Source organism: Pristiophorus japonicus, chromosome 3, assembly GCF_044704955.1.
Source record: "Pristiophorus japonicus isolate sPriJap1 chromosome 3, sPriJap1.hap1, whole genome shotgun sequence".
NCBI lineage: Eukaryota > Metazoa > Chordata > Chondrichthyes > Pristiophoridae > Pristiophorus > Pristiophorus japonicus.
Window position 1 is genome coordinate 71,668,779 of NC_091979.1, and position 18,004 is coordinate 71,686,782.

The following is an 18,004-nucleotide window of genomic DNA, read 5'->3' on the forward strand; positions in this document are numbered from 1 at the left end:
GAGGCTGAACTCTAAGCCATCATCAACATCTTCACTGAAGCGTGCAAGAGCATGGGCCTTACACAAACACCTGTAAGACAAAGGTCCTTCAGCATTCTCTCCTCGCCATGAAGCACTGCTCCTGATTATCAAAATCCACGACGAGACCTTGGACAACGTGGACCATTTTCCATACCTCGGGAGCTTACTGTCAACAAGGGCAGATGTCAATGACAAAGTCCAACACCACCTTCAGTGTGCCAGTGCAGCCTTCAGTCACCTAAGGAAGAGAGTGTTTGAAGACCAGGTCCTCAAATCCTGCACCGAGCTCATGGTCTACAGAGCAGTAGTGATTCCCACCCTCCTATCTGCTTCAGAGACATGGACTATGTACAGCAGCCACCTCAAAGCACTGGAGAAGTACCACCAAAGCTGCCTCCGCAAAATCCTGCAAATTCATCGAAGCATTGACCACGCTCGATCAGATCCATTGGATGGGCCACATCGTCTGCATGCCCGATGCGAGACTCCCAAACCAAGCGCGCTGCTTGGAGCTTCGACACGGCAAGCGAGCCCCAGGTGGGCAGAGGAAACGCTTCAATTACACCCTCAAAGCCTCCTTGGAAAAAGTGCAACATCTCCACCGACACCTCGGAATCCTGTCCCAAGACCACTCAAAGTGGAGGTAAAACATTCGGGAAGGCGCTGAACATCTCGAGACTCTTCGCTGGGAGCAAGCTGAAGCGAAGCGTAAATAGCGGAAGGAGCGCATGGCAACCCAAGCACCCCACCCACACATTCCTTCAACCACCGTCTGCCCCACCTGTGACAGAGATTGTGGATTCGGCATTGGGCTCATCAGTCACTTGAGAACACATTTTTAGTGTGGAAGCAAGTCATTTTCGACTCTGAGGGACTGCTTAAGAGCCATTTAGCTCGGCTTTCCACTTCACGTTGTCCATATATCACCCAAAATGGCCTTTCATCACCCATTTTTGACAAAAAAATGGAAATTCAGGCTGGAACATCGCCGAAAGATTATTCCCCTCACTTTCAGCTCACATCGCCGAGCTGATCACTGAGATGATCGCCCGCACATCACCCAGTCTAACTTTCGGCACATCACCAGCACATTGCCGGGCTGATCGCTCGCCGACAACATTGCTGGGGAATAGTTGCTTTTTCCCGAGCTTTCCTCACAGAGCTCGGTACTACGGACGCCATTTTGACGCCATTTTGAATATCGGAGGAAGGGAGAAAGGCTGCAAAAACATGAGTGCTGAGTAATTTGTGAGTTATAAGTGTATTTTACAGATATATCCAGTCAAATTTAAACTTATATTTATTATTATAATTATATTTTCATTTATTTTTGTAGAAAGGTCAGTTTAGTAGTCGAAAGAGCATTTATATAAACAGTGAAAGAAGTAATGGGGGCTGCATTTTCTCTGCCATTACTTGAAAATGCAGAACTGCTGGCTTCTGAGCTTGAGTTAAGTGAAGGGTTTAGTGAAGGGGTCAATCATAGAGGTCGCAGACTAACGCGTGGACGTATGAGGAGACCTTGCAGCTGAAGAACTTACAAGTTACCTGAACTTGACTGATAAGCCATGTCTTCAGAGGTTGCGCTTCTGAAAGGAGGTCATCGATGAGATTTGTCAGCTCATCAAGGGGGATCTGCAGTCCACCAGCACCATCAGGACCGCATTGTGGTAAAGGTTACTGCGGCACTATCCTTCTACACATCAGGCTCTTTTCAGGTTTTAGCTGGCAACTTCTGTGGTATCTCTCAGCATGCCACACACTGCTCCATTTGACAGGTGACTGAAGCTCTTTACGCTCGCAGGATGGACTTTATAAACTTCCCTATCACCAGGGAGGCACAGACTGAGAGGGCTTTGGGTTTCTCGTGAATAGCAAACTTCCCCAAGGTGCAGGGAGCAATAGACTGCATGCACATCGCCCTGAAATCACCTTTACAGAATACAGAGGTGTTTCTTAATTGAAAGGAATTTCACTCACTGAATATGCAGCACATTGTCGACCACAACCAAATTATTATGGCCGTTAATGCTAATTTTCCAGACAGCATCCATGATGCACACATCCTGCATGAGAGTGCTGTCTCTGACCTGCTTGTCAATCAGCCACAAGGTCATGATTGGATGCTGGGGGATAAAGAATATGGCCTTGCCAGCTGGCTCATGACCCCCCTGTGCAATCCTGTTACTGAGTACGAGAAGCGAAAGCCACATTGCTGCATGCAACATTGTGGAAAAGACAATTGGATTCCTGAAGCAGCACTTCAGATGCCTGGACCACTCAGGAGGCAGCCTACAGTACCATCCTGACCAGGTTGTTGAATTTATTGTGGTGTGTTGCATGTTACATAACCTGGCTATAAGGAGAGAACAACATTTGCCAGATGGGGCTGCCGGTCCACCTCAAGAAGGATTGGAGGCAGAAGAGGTGGATGAGGAGGAGCAGCAGGAGGAGGAGGAGCAGGAGGAGGCCGATGAGCACCTCGGGGAGGACATTCAACCTGGCGATGAACCCTACCCCCACGCCCACCCGCAAGACTGGAAAAACCCCGTGGGAGTTACGCGGTTGCAAAACTGTTGCGTAAGCAGCTCATAAATGAACGCTTTGCATGAACTTTCATTGTGGACAGTCAGAGTTACAGTTATGGTTATTGCAAAACAATGGTTGCGTTTGCTTTAGCGTTGCGCTACGTTACATCATTGCCCGGTCTGGTCGGCCCTTGTTTACATTAATATGTCATTACGTTGTTGTAAGAAAATGCACAACAATTGTAAATTGTGAAATGTAATAAAACATTTTTCCTCAAACAAAATTTCAATTTCAACTACAACAAGAGCAACCCAAACAACCCAAACAACCCACCCACCCACTCATCCTCCTACCCAACCTCCCCAAACAACACCCCAACAATAATCCATTAACAGAAAGAACAAACATTATTCACACATCACCTGCGGCCACCTTTCCCTACCCGTACTCTAGCACCACCCGCCCAATTTGGTCCGTTGGTGGCACTGAGACGTTGCAGGCGTGCAACTGCCAATGGCAAGACTTCCTGCAGTGGGGGGGGAACTGCTGGTCCAATTGCCTGTTGTCGGGGGAGTAGGAGGGGAAGGCGAAGCATGGGGATCGCCTTCTGAGTCAGAAGGAGTTGCTTCCTCCTGACCCGCTTGTGTGCTGGCGTTTGTGGTCTGCGGCATCACGTCACGTTCAGGTGCAGCGCCGTGTCCCGCCAACAATGCATGCCGCGAGGCATTGGTGGCGACGGTCTGCTGACGCATCTCCTCGAGCGTCTATTATGACACCCGGGTGAAGGCCACAAACGCCCTGGAGATGGTCGCGACTTATCGTGACGGTCTCCTTGCACAGTTGAGCCAAGCCATCCATGCGATCGGCCAGGATAGGCGTGTGCTCTCCTCGCTGATGCAACCTCCATGGGGTCTGCGAGGGCACTACTGCTCACCTTGGTGTCGACAGTTGCACGCCGCTTGGTCCCGCTGCTTCTTCCGTCGAAGATGCCGACGTAATGGCCACAGGTCCCACAGGTGATTCCACCACAGGCAGAGAGATGCTAGGGGCATCTTCCTCTGAATCCACTTCCTCCTCCCCCTCCTCCTCAGGCTCGGTGGTATCTTCCTCCTCCTCCTCCCCCCCCCCCCCCCCCCCCGCCCACCCTCCCCCCCCCATTCTGAGGAACACCTGTAACGGTGCAGGTTGCAGTTCTAGTCTGCACATTGGTGCTGTGGGTGTTGTGGGCCCTGCAAAACACAATTGAGCTTATTGAGTTTATTAGAGCAGAGAGGTACACATTCTTGCGCTGCGCTGGCATACAAAGGAGGGACATCACTACTGTGATAAATGAGACCAGGAGACATTACATAACAATGCATCATATGTTAGTACATATGGTAGTACATCTATGTGGAATTGAGTAACACAGAGTTGTGGAGGCAGGATTAGTCTGAGATATACAGATTGCTTAACAGGGCTGTACATTCATATATTGTCATGAAATGATGTTACATTACTTTAACACTGCTTGACACGTTACTCACGTGACACATCAGTGGGCTCGGCAGATCCACGGGAGGTGGCTGCTCGACTGTGGCTCCCCACCAGAGCCGCAGCACGCTCCTCCGTGTCATTCAGTGGTTGTAAGGCAGCTGTGCCCCCTCCTGTGCGCCTCTGCTGGGCTGGTTGTTCGATATCTTCCTCTGCAAAATTGGCAAAGTGCATGGCATAAGCTGTATGGTATGTGTACTATCATGGAAAGACATTTTCACAGTAATAACACATATCGGGGATACGAGGTTATGATTGACACAAACATATCTCTCTCTAATACAATCTCAATTGAGGTCTGCAATGTGAGGAGCTAATGTACAAAAGTGTCCCACTGTGTACAAAATATATTTCAATGCAGGAGATTTAATATTAAAATTATATTTACAATGTTCATCAATACAATGTAAAATCCACTGCCACCCCGGGTTAACTCGCCCCACCTTGCGTACACCTCCTGAATGAGGACCTCGTTTGATTCATCTGAGAAGGGATTGGTCCTTTTGTGAGCCTCCTCCACACTCTCACACGATGATGCTGACATATTGATGAATATTTATCTTTTATGTAAGTTTTTATATTTTGAATTTACATTTTTCAAATATATCTCTTTGCTCCTAATTATCTTCTCACAATTTGAATTTAAATTTGCTTTTCTCACTTTAATCTCTCACTTCAATGCTAGCTCTCTCCTCTTTCTCGCTCTCTCTCTCTCTCTCTCCCCCACCACAAACGGCCTTCTGTGCATGTGTAGATAACCCTTTACCTCCCAAAATGCACAAAATTCTGTCAACCGAAAAAAAATTTAAAATTCGCATGCGCAGAAGGCTGTTGCTAGGGAAGCTTTTGCCTTCCGCATTGCTGGACGTTCATTGGCCACACGTCACATCGCTGGCCTATCGCCGAGTGGAAAATCGGCATACAAAAAATGAGCGATGAGCCAGCGATCGGTAAGGCTGGGACATCGAACATCGCTGGAATATCGCCCATTTTCTGGCAAAGTGGAAAGTTTCGCCCCTTGTTTTCACTTTCTGGCCAAAATAACTCCCATAATATCTTTATCTGTATGTGGTGCTACCATAGTTTTTTGCAAGTTTTTTTAAAGCATTTTTCACGACAATTTCCAGCGTGGGCGGTAAAAAAGGGTTTTCAGATCGACGGCTTCTCACCCATTCTCAAAACACCTAGTTTACATTTTTGAAAATGGGCGTTACCGCGAGCGATATCAAATGGATGGTAGCGTTAATTTTTTTTATGTTCTGCCATAAAGTGTGGCTGTCCTTAGCAACGGCGTGACAATGCTCGATTCCCGCGATTCTGGAGATCAAAGGTCACCATGACATGCACAGAAGAGGCGACAGAGAGAGAGAGAGGGAGCTCAGAGGGACTGAAGGCGTGGCTGGGTATGGTGTGGCTGCTTTTGGAGAAAGGATTGTGACTTTAGAGCTTGACAGCAATTAGGCAAACAAAAAGTCGGTGTTACCAGCCACATATTTGACTTAATTTTCCCTCTAATAGAGAGAGAGGAGGAGGCATTACTGCACGCTGTGGAGACTGACGCTGGAGAGAGCAGTGAGGTGGGAGAGGAGCACATTGGAGGCCGCAAAAGAGCCAGGAGGTTCTCGGACGAGGCAAATGCCTCCCTCCTACTCGAATTGCGCTGGGGTGATTTGATACAGGGAGGGCATGGGGAGCCCACCCCAAAGACCTATCAGAGATCTGTGGACCGAGATAGCAGAAGAGGTCTCGTCGGCGACCAACGTGGTGCGTGAGGGCAACCAATGCCGCAAACAATGGAACGACCTTGTGGGATCCGCAAGAGTAAGTATTACATTGATTTACATGTACTTATGTATTTATATAATTTGATTTGTAGCAGTCATGAGTGATTATCAGCAGATGTGAGGTCTTGCACTTTTACCGGGAATGTTTTACTCAAAGCCTGTGCTCACGGTGTATGCCTTTAGGTAAAGAATGATAAAAAATCATCATAATCATGATTACATCTGTCGATTATGTGTTGTATCAGTCTCTGTGACAGTACCTAGCAATTATCTCACGCAATGATCTCATGCCATGTCGTCCTGTCACCTTTTACAGAAGAAGCTCTCGACGATGAAGTCCGTGCAGAGGCGAACGGGTGGGGGGGCCACCAGTCCCCAGCGACATCACTGAGATGGAGAAGCGAGTGCTCGCACTTGTGGGGAAGCACACCCGGATAGCCACGGATGCATCTGCAGACCCTGACGTGATGCCACGTGAGTAAAGCTTACACCATTGCATGATGTAAAGTCTATAAATGCCACACCAACTCATATCCAAACAATCATATATGATAGATGATTTCTAAAAGTGTCATAGAAATAATGCTGGTCTAATGAAAATTAATGCAATGCACAATGTGTTGATGGTCATGAAATGTGATGTCTGCGATGATTTTGAGAGTGGTGGTGCTTTTGTCGTGCATATACTGTGTGTACCGCTGGACTCACCTTGTCACCCTAGCACCCTCTTCTCCTCTAATAACCTCATTTGTTTTTTCCAGCTCAGCCAGCAGTGCAGCCCCAGGCAAGGCCACAGAGGCCAAAAGGTGGCGGCGCAGGGCAGGAGTCGGCGGACGATCCCATGACATCTGGTGCTGAGGAGCTCCGATTCTCGCCCATCAATCTGCTGGGTCTGTTCTCGACGGATGAGAGCACGGACTTTGAAGAACCTGCATCGCCACGCTCCAGAAGCCATTCCACCCCAAGGCCATCTAGTGGTCCTCCGGTTATTCCCGCCTCCACTCTGGAGGTATCGGCCCCAAGCACCTTTCCACAGGGCACCCCATTTGTCCCCAGGATGGCACTGACACCGCAGAGGCCTTGTGCAGGCAGCAGGTCTGTTTCACGAGCGTGACATGACACAGATGGTACAGTTGTCCATGAGGACTGTAGACATTGGTGACCAGCTCATCGAAGCATTGGGGCGCATATCTCAACAACTGGCCACCATGACCGAGTACATTCCACGCATGGCGGAGTCCCTGGATGCGATAGCCAGGAACACTGCTGCCACAGGCCTCCCAGTGGTCCCCGAGCACGGCACTCCACCCCTAGGTTCCGCACCACCACTGCGAACAAGAGATGAGAGCAAGGATCAAGATCCTGCTTCTGCATCAGAGATTGTTGCCCCCTCAGCAATCCCTATTCCCGTACCCGTGCAACCACCGCATCTGCCTTCTTCCCTCCCCCAATGAGGCAGCGGCTGAGGAGCTCCTCGACTAGGGGCCGTGGAGCGAGGAGTGGAAGGGTAGAGGTGGGGAGAAGAACGAGAGGGGGGATGGAAAGTGAGGTGCATGTGCGCAGGTGATGGCAGTGTTATATCTCCATCTGGGTGTATGCAATTTGTTGCAATGTATGAGGGCTGGGGACCATGCTCCTGCTTTGCCTTTGTATTCTGTGTTGGTGGACATGTTGAACATGTGATTTATGTCAATGGTGGAAAAAGTGGGGTGTAGGCGGTGATTGGATGTTATTGGCTGTGATACTTATGATTTCAGACCAATGTTGGTATTAAACTTTTGTAATTGAACATAACTTTGTTGCGCATTGTCTCAGATAGCTGGACCATTACACACTGGTGATTCCTTACCATGATAGGGTTAAAAACAACTTAACATCAATCAATGTATCAATAAATACAATTTAACTGGCACCATTGATGTCTGAGCTGCACACACACAGCAGTGTGTCAGCATTGTCACTCACATCAGCACTCTTTCAGGCAAATCTTTCAGATATCAGCTCTTCACGTAAGACTGGGATTTAACAAATGCCAGCTACACTGCTGGCATTCGTTCCGGTTAGTTCCACTTTTTGTGGCCGTTTTTTTGAACAAGTGATATTGTGGAAGATATGTGTGCGGGGTGGTGAAATTGACAATGGGCGGTCTTCATGGCCGCTAGTTTGGGTAAATATATTCTTTATGACAAAAAACAGTGGGTGGGCGTTCATATTGAATCTCGGCGATAATTCCGTGCGGAAAGTAACTCTGGGCGATATTATGGGCGTTGATTTCGTCCATTCTGCTGATTCCGCCCAAAAAAGTGGGCGGGCGGTAGTATTTTTTCCAGCGTTAATCAGATTGGGAAAAAAAGCCCGTCAGTTTCCATTTTGTGCCAAATTGGCCAATATATAGGCGTTATACGTCATTTCAGTGGCAAAATGGGCGTTGAGTGGGCATTAAGCATGCAAAAAAAGTGGACGTTCTAGCCCATAGTCTCAGGATAAGGGGTCCACCATTTACGACTCAGAGGTTGTGAATCTTTGGAGTTCTATGTTCCAGACAGCTGCAGATGCTTAGTCGATGAGTATATTCAAATCTGAGTTCCAGAAATGTTTGGGCATTTAAGGGAATCAAGGGATATGAGGATCAGGCGGGAAAGTGGAGTTGATGTTAAAGTTCAGCCATGATCTTATTGAATGGCGGAGCAGGCTCAATGGGCATATGATCTATTCCTGCTCCTATTTCTTATGTTCTTAAAATAAAAGTGACCAATTTGCCAACGGTTTCTGCTTTTAAAGGTGAATGGATATTTTGTTATGCTGTTGGATAATTGTTCATTGCACTGTTTTAGATATTTCTTATAGTGCAGAAAAATAACTGCAAGAAATCAGTTAGGCAACGCGTGTGTATATGTTACAAAACCACATGTAAGAGGTCTCTGAGATACTGACCTTGTGGTAATAGATAACAATTCATTCGGAATTGGTGACTGCTCAATTAGTACATGATCTCCATTTATCATTGTAATGTTCAGCTCAGTAGTTTCTGTCTTTAAAATCGGGCAAAATGAGGTGTAAAATTTGTTATTAATAATAATTTAAAAAAATGCACTGGCTTATTTCTTAAGTTTTACAGTCAGATAGTTACTTACAAGCAAATGCTGACAAAATTAATATGAAAGATGATTCTCCTCAACTGCCCTGTCAAAGGGATTTGAGGAGGATTTTGAGGAGAATTCTTTTCACCCAGAGGGTGATGGGGCTCTGGAACTCACTGCCTGAAAAGGTGGTAGAGGCAGAAACCCTCAGCACATTTAAAAAGTACTTGGATGCGCACTTGAAGTGCCGTAATCTACAAGGCTACGGACCAAGAGCTGGAAAGTGGTATTAGGCTGGATAGCTCTTTGTCGGCCGGCATGGACACGATGGACCGAATGGCCTCCTTCTGTGCTGTAAATTTCTATTATTCTATGATTGATTCAAACCAGGGACTTAAAACAAACATAATAAATGATTTTTTCTGATGACTATATTGTCAATTATGAAATGTGTGTATCTGGATTTCCACAAAGCCATTGGCTGCATTTCCATAAACTACTGTTACATAAGCTTAAAGCCTGATAAAACCTGGAAACTGCTAAGAAACTCTGGCTGGTTGTTTGGCAAGTGATGTCAGAATGGATGAAGTACTGACTAGCAAGCCCTAAGGATCAGTACTGGCACCAGTATTTTTTATTTCTTTAAATCTATGACTTGGATGCAAAAATGCAATGCAAACTGATCAAGTTTGCCTATGATACCAAGCTGGTGGTAGAGGGGGAGGGTGTCAAGTTGGGAGAAGCAACTGGGGTCCACAGAGGGAGTTAGAGAAGTTCTACAATTTGGCCAAGGGCACATGAGATTTATTTCAGATCAATATAAACTACTGCACATTGGAAGGAAAATATGTGACATGCATAATTTAAGTTATTGCTCAAAATTAGGGTTCATGTGATTGGGGGTAATATACTAGCATGGCTTGAGGATTGGTTCACAGACAGAAAACAGAGAGTAGGAATAAACGTGTCATTTTTGGGTTGGCAGGATGTAACTAGTGGGGTGCCGCAAAGACCGATGTTTGGGCCCCAGCTATTCCCAATCTATATCAATAATTTGGATGAGGGGACCAAATGTACTATATCCAAGATTGCTGATGATACAAAGCTAGGTGGGAATGTAAGTTGTGAGGAGGATATAAAGAGACTTCAAGGGGATATAGGCAGGATAAGTGAGTGGGCAAGAATATGGCAAATGGAATATAATGTGGATAAATGTGAAGTTATCCACTTTGGTAGGAAAAATAGAAAAGCAGAGTATTTTTTAAATGGTGAGATTGGGAAATGTTGGTGTTCAGAGGGACCTGGGTGTCCTTGTATACGAATCACTGAAAGTTAACATGCAGGTACAGCAAGCAAATAATATAGCAAATGGTATGTTGGACTTCATTACAAGAGGATTTGAATATGAGTAAAGATGTCTTACTGCAATTATATAGGGCACTGGTGAGACCACACCTGGAATATTGTGTACAGTTTTGGTCTCCTTACGTAAGGAACGACATACTTGCCATTGAGGGAGTGCAACGTAAATTTACCAAACTGATTCCTGGGATGGTGGGATTGTCCTATGATGAGTGATTGAGTCGACTAGGCCTATATTCTCTAGAGTTTAGAAGAATGAGAGGTGATCTCATTGAAATACACAAAATTCTTACAAGGCTTAACAGGATCGGTACAGGGAGAATGTTCCGTCTGGCTGAGGAGTCTTGAACCAGGGGTCCCAGTCTCAGAATAAAGGGTTGCCCAATTAGGACTGAGATGAGGAAAAACTTCTTCACTCAGAGGGTGAATCTTTGGAATTCTCTACCCTAGAGGGCTGTGGAGGCTCAGTCGTTGAGTATATTCAAGATAGAGATCGATAGATTTTTGGATATTAATGGAATCAAGGGATATAGAGATAGTGCAAGAATGTCTTGAGGGAGAAGATCTGACTTGATCAAATTGAATGGCAGAGCAGGCTTTTATGTTCCTATGTTCTTATTGGTAGGTATAGTACTGTAAGTGATTTTGGTTTTGGAAGAGCAACCCACACTTTGCGAGTTCAAATTCCACCATTGGAAGTTGTGAAGTTAAATTGGTAATTTGTGGTTAGGTACCAGAAAAATTACTGTGAACACTACCAAATTGCAATAATGTGTCTTTCAGGGAAGGAAATCTGCAATCCATATCCGTCTGGCCTATATGTGACATTAGTCCACACTGTCCTGTTGACTATTAATGCATCTGAAGTGGCCTAGCAAGCTACTCAGTTGTATAAACAATTGTTTCAAGAAGAAATTTGATTTGATAGAGTTGTTTAAAATTATGAAAGGTTTAGATGGAGTAAATAAAGAGAAATTGTTTCTAGTGACCAAAGGGTCGATAACGAGAGGCTACAGATTGAAGGTGATTGGTCAAAGAACCAGAGGCGACATGAGGAAAAACTATTTTACGCAGTGAGGGGTTAGGATTTGGAATGTACTGCCTGATAAGGTGATGGATACAGATTTAATCGCATTTGAAAAGGCCATTGGATAAATACTTGAATGAGAAAAAATTGCTGGGGTATGGGGAAAGAGCTGGATTCTCTTTGAAAGAGCTGGCATAGACTCAATGGGCCGAATGGTCTCCTTCTGTACTATGCTTCTATAAATTGGCAATAAATGTGACTTTGTTATTCATATTCCATTAACAAATAAGAAAAAAATTATGAATGCCGTAAAATTATCTAAAGGGGTTTGGTTATATTAGTAGATTCAAAACTAATGTGCTAAGTCATTGTGAAAAAGCAATCAATAAAGCCAACAGAACATATGATGATATTTCTAAGTTAGCAGAGAATGTCAATCTGAAACTACAATACTCTGTCAGACTGCACCAGAGCTGTGTCCAGTTCTGTCTCCCTAGAAACAGATTTTTTTTTACACCTGAGAGGCAGTTTGGATAAATCCAAGGACTGGATTATTGTTATATTGCTGCCTCTATTCACGCCCCAGAGGGACGTTAATGGCGGAGGAAATCCTTTCTGGGTGGGCGGCCAGCTGCCAGTGTCCTGCCGGCAAATTTTTTGCTGGTTTTGCGGAGGCGCAGAGCAGCACTGCTCGGGAGCGCCGAGCCGACATGCAACGCCACTGATTTTAACTGCGCGTTGAAATCTGTTGTGCGCTGACCCTATAGAGCCCCATCGCGCGCCTTGGTGGGACCGCCAGGAAAACCAGGTTGTCAGAGCTGTCCCGGCAACGGTGAGTGACGGAATTGCTGAATGAGGTAAGTTTGATTGTTTTGTTTAGTTTTATTTTTGCAATTAAGCTTATTGTGGGGTGTTTAAGGTATTGGGAATGTTTCTTGTGTTTTTGTTGTGATTTTTTTTTGCCATAGAAGCCTCCCTTAGGGCGCTCCAAAGTTGGCTCTTTTGCAACGGATTTTCAATTGCTCAGCTGTCCTTGTGCCCTTACAGCACTGTGTAATGTCTCCCTTAGCATCCGCCCCACATTCAGGGCCCAGCTGATGAATTTTGCTGACTGAGGTGCAAACTTTTCTCAGGCGCTATAATTACTGCCCCACCATGAATAACGCCGCAAAATGGATGGTAACGAAAATCCAGCCCCAAGAGCTGATCTCCAGCCTCAGAGGATTGAGCTGTGAAGATGTGACTGGAGTAAACTGGAACTCTGTAAACTTGATAGAAGGTCACTGAGAGGCAATCTTATAGAAAAGTATACTAAAGGTGGAGTTGGAGCACTAGTCTGAGGTAAAACAGGATAATTGGACAAGGCTCAAATGTATACAGCACAACTTTACAAAAATTCATCAACATTGTTGAATAAATTTCCAAGTAGAATAATTGAAGCAAAACCTTGAAAGCCATTCAAGAGCCAGTTGAATGCTGTCAGTTTTTTTTTTTCTGGAAGCTAAGATGAATAGCCTTCCATGTCTGCATTTATTTTGTTACATTTTTATAAATTATTTCTTTTGTACCTTTTTGGGGCATCTGCGCTGGCGGGAGCGTGAAATCATTGCTGATACTGTTCTCTTCTGTCAATCCTATATTGAAATTATGATATCTTGTCCTTTCTTTGTGCAGCTAACTTACAGATATTATTGTGAGTTAATGGGGCTAAAATTCCAGCCTCGCCAGGTCTGTACGGAATGCGCACGGATCCGGCGAGGCCTCGCAAAAGCCAGTTTTAGGGGCGCAATGCACATGCGCCAAAAACCGGCTTTTCCGATCTAACCTCCGCATCCCCAGGAGAAGGACATTTGGATAGCCAAGATTTGCCCAACTCATGCCCAGCGAATGTCCTTCAAACTCTTACGCCTGGTGAAAGCAGGTGCATAGCCTACTTTTACCAGCGTAAGAGTTTTAAAACATATAAAAATTTAATTTAAATACACATTTTTATAGTTAAAAACCCTGTCCATTAAGGTAAGTTTCTTTTTTAACCCTATTAAAACACATTAAAAAAAATTCCCCCCAAAAAATATTTTTTCTACATTTAATTACATTTAATTTCAATTAATTTTAAATATGTGAGGTGTTTTATTTATTTATTATGCTGTGTTTGGGTGTTTTAGGGGGTTTTCTCATTGATAGTAATGGGAACTCGTAGTTCCCATTATTATCAATGAGAATGCTGCATCATGATTGGTTGTCCAGGCCCATGTGTCTCCAGCTTGGACTTGCGTACCTCGAAGACAGGTCCCCATGCGTGGCACAGCGAATCTAGGCCTCTGACCGGGATCTTATGTTTCTCCGGGATCAATAGGTAGATTTGTAGATTTTTTTGTGGGTCGGAGATGTTCACATGAAGGAAGCCTCCAACCTCAATTTTAGACCTAATAACTGCGGTAGAAATTGGTATGTGGTGTGTCCCTGGAAAGTGGTATTAGGCTGGATAGCTCTTTGTCGGCCGGCATGGACACGATGGACCGAATGGCCTCCTTCTGTGCTGTAAATTTCTATTATTCTATGATTGATTCAAACCAGGGACTTAAAACAAACATAATAAATGATTTTTTCTGATGACTATATTGTCAATTATGAAATGTGTGTATCTGGATTTCCACAAAGCCATTGGCTGCATTTCCATAAGCTACTGTTACATAAGCTTAAAGCCTGATAAAACCTGGAAACTGCTAAGAAACTCTGGCTGGTTGTTTGGCAAGTGATGTCAGAATGGATGAAGTACTGACTAGCAAGCCCTAAGGATCAGTACTGGCACCAGTATTTTTTATTTCTTTAAATCTATGACTTGGATGCAAAAATGCAATGCAAACTGATCAAGTTTGCCTATGATACCAAGCTGGTGGTAGAGGGGGAGGGTGTCAAGTTGGGAGAAGCAACTGGGGTCCACAGAGGGAGTTAGAGAAGTTCTACAATTTGGCCAAGGGCACATGAGATTTATTTCAGATCAATATAAACTACTGCACATTGGAAGGAAAATATGTGACATGCATAATTTAAGTTATTGCTCAAAATTAGGGTTCATGTGATTGGGGGTAATATACTAGCATGGCTTGAGGATTGGTTCACAGACAGAAAACAGAGAGTAGGAATAAACGTGTCATTTTTGGGTTGGCAGGATGTAACTAGTGGGGTGCCGCAAAGACCGATGTTTGGGCCCCAGCTATTCCCAATCTATATCAATAATTTGGATGAGGGGACCAAATGTACTATATCCAAGATTGCTGATGATACAAAGCTAGGTGGGAATGTAAGTTGTGAGGAGGATATAAAGAGACTTCAAGGGGATATAGGCAGGATAAGTGAGTGGGCAAGAATATGGCAAATGGAATATAATGTGGATAAATGTGAAGTTATCCACTTTGGTAGGAAAAATAGAAAAGCAGAGTATTTTTTAAATGGTGAGATTGGGAAATGTTGGTGTTCAGAGGGACCTGGGTGTCCTTGTATACGAATCACTGAAAGTTAACATGCAGGTACAGCAAGCAAATAATATAGCAAATGGTATGTTGGACTTCATTACAAGAGGATTTGAATATGAGTAAAGATGTCTTACTGCAATTATATAGGGCACTGGTGAGACCACACCTGGAATATTGTGTACAGTTTTGGTCTCCTTACGTAAGGAACGACATACTTGCCATTGAGGGAGTGCAACGTAAATTTACCAAACTGATTCCTGGGATGGTGGGATTGTCCTATGATGAGTGATTGAGTCGACTAGGCCTATATTCTCTAGAGTTTAGAAGAATGAGAGGTGATCTCATTGAAATACACAAAATTCTTACAAGGCTTAACAGGATCGGTACAGGGAGAATGTTCCGTCTGGCTGAGGAGTCTTGAACCAGGGGTCCCAGTCTCAGAATAAAGGGTTGCCCAATTAGGACTGAGATGAGGAAAAACTTCTTCACTCAGAGGGTGAATCTTTGGAATTCTCTACCCTAGAGGGCTGTGGAGGCTCAGTCGTTGAGTATATTCAAGATAGAGATCGATAGATTTTTGGATATTAATGGAATCAAGGGATATAGAGATAGTGCAAGAATGTCTTGAGGGAGAAGATCTGACTTGATCAAATTGAATGGCAGAGCAGGCTTTTATGTTCCTATGTTCTTATTGGTAGGTATAGTACTGTAAGTGATTTTGGTTTTGGAAGAGCAACCCACACTTTGCGAGTTCAAATTCCACCATTGGAAGTTGTGAAGTTAAATTGGTAATTTGTGGTTAGGTACCAGAAAAATTACTGTGAACACTACCAAATTGCAATAATGTGTCTTTCAGGGAAGGAAATCTGCAATCCATATCCGTCTGGCCTATATGTGACATTAGTCCACACTATCCTGTTGACTATTAATGCATCTGAAGTGGCCTAGCAAGCTACTCAGTTGTATAAACAATTGTTTCAAGAAGAAATTTGATTTGATAGAGTTGTTTAAAATTATGAAAGGTTTAGATGGAGTAAATAAAGAGAAATTGTTTCTAGTGACCAAAGGGTCGATAACGAGAGGCTACAGATTGAAGGTGATTGGTCAAAGAACCAGAGGCGACATGAGGAAAAACTATTTTACGCAGTGAGGGGTTAGGATTTGGAATGTACTGCCTGATAAGGTGATGGATACAGATTTAATCGCATTTGAAAAGGCCATTGGATAAATACTTGAATGAGAAAAAATTGCTGGGGTATGGGGAAAGAGCTGGATTCTCTTTGAAAGAGCTGGCATAGACTCAATGGGCCGAATGGTCTCCTTCTGTACTATGCTTCTATAAATTGGCAATAAATGTGACTTTGTTATTCATATTCCATTAACAAATAAGAAAAAAATTATGAATGCCGTAAAATTATCTAAAGGGGTTTGGTTATATTAGTAGATTCAAAACTAATGTGCTAAGTCATTGTGAAAAAGCAATCAATAAAGCCAACAGAACATATGATGATATTTCTAAGTTAGCAGAGAATGTCAATCTGAAACTACAATACTCTGTCAGACTGCACCAGAGCTGTGTCCAGTTCTGTCTCCCTAGAAACAGATTTTTTTTTACACCTGAGAGGCAGTTTGGATAAATCCAAGGACTGGATTATTGTTATATTGCTGCCTCTATTCACGCCCCAGAGGGACGTTAATGGCGGAGGAAATCCTTTCTGGGTGGGCGGCCAGCTGCCAGTGTCCTGCCGGCAAATTTTTTGCTGGTTTTGCGGAGGCGCAGAGCAGCACTGCTCGGGAGCGCCGAGCCGACATGCAACGCCACTGATTTTAACTGCGCGTTGAAATCTGTTGTGCGCTGACCCTATAGAGCCCCATCGCGCGCCTTGGTGGGACCGCCAGGAAAACCAGGTTGTCAGAGCTGTCCCGGCAACGGTGAGTGACGGAATTGCTGAATGAGGTAAGTTTGATTGTTTTGTTTAGTTTTATTTTTGCAATTAAGCTTATTGTGGGGTGTTTAAGGTATTGGGAATGTTTCTTGTGTTTTTGTTGTGATTTTTTTTTGCCATAGAAGCCTCCCTTAGGGCGCTCCAAAGTTGGCTCTTTTGCAACGGATTTTCAATTGCTCAGCTGTCCTTGTGCCCTTACAGCACTGTGTAATGTCTCCCTTAGCATCCGCCCCACATTCAGGGCCCAGCTGATGAATTTTGCTGACTGAGGTGCAAACTTTTCTCAGGCGCTATAATTACTGCCCCACCATGAATAACGCCGCAAAATGGATGGTAACGAAAATCCAGCCCCAAGAGCTGATCTCCAGCCTCAGAGGATTGAGCTGTGAAGATGTGACTGGAGTAAACTGGAACTCTGTAAACTTGATAGAAGGTCACTGAGAGGCAATCTTATAGAAAAGTATACTAAAGGTGGAGTTGGAGCACTAGTCTGAGGTAAAACAGGATAATTGGACAAGGCTCAAATGTATACAGCACAACTTTACAAAAATTCATCAACATTGTTGAATAAATTTCCAAGTAGAATAATTGAAGCAAAACCTTGAAAGCCATTCAAGAGCCAGTTGAATGCTGTCAGTTTTTTTTTTCTGGAAGCTAAGATGAATAGCCTTCCATGTCTGCATTTATTTTGTTACATTTTTATAAATTATTTCTTTTGTACCTTTTTGGGGCATCTGCGCTGGCGGGAGCGTGAAATCATTGCTGATACTGTTCTCTTCTGTCAATCCTATATTGAAATTATGATATCTTGTCCTTTCTTTGTGCAGCTAACTTACAGATATTATTGTGAGTTAATGGGGCTAAAATTCCAGCCTCGCCAGGTCTGTACGGAATGCGCACGGATCCGGCGAGGCCTCGCAAAAGCCAGTTTTAGGGGCGCAATGCACATGCGCCAAAAACCGGCTTTTCCGATCTAACCTCCGCATCCCCAGGAGAAGGACATTTGGATAGCCAAGATTTGCCCAACTCATGCCCAGCGAATGTCCTTCAAACTCTTACGCCTGGTGAAAGCAGGTGCATAGCCTACTTTTACCAGCGTAAGAGTTTTAAAACATATAAAAATTTAATTTAAATACACATTTTTATAGTTAAAAACCCTGTCCATTAAGGTAAGTTTCTTTTTTAACCCTATTAAAACACATTAAAAAAAATTCCCCCCAAAAAATATTTTTTCTACATTTAATTA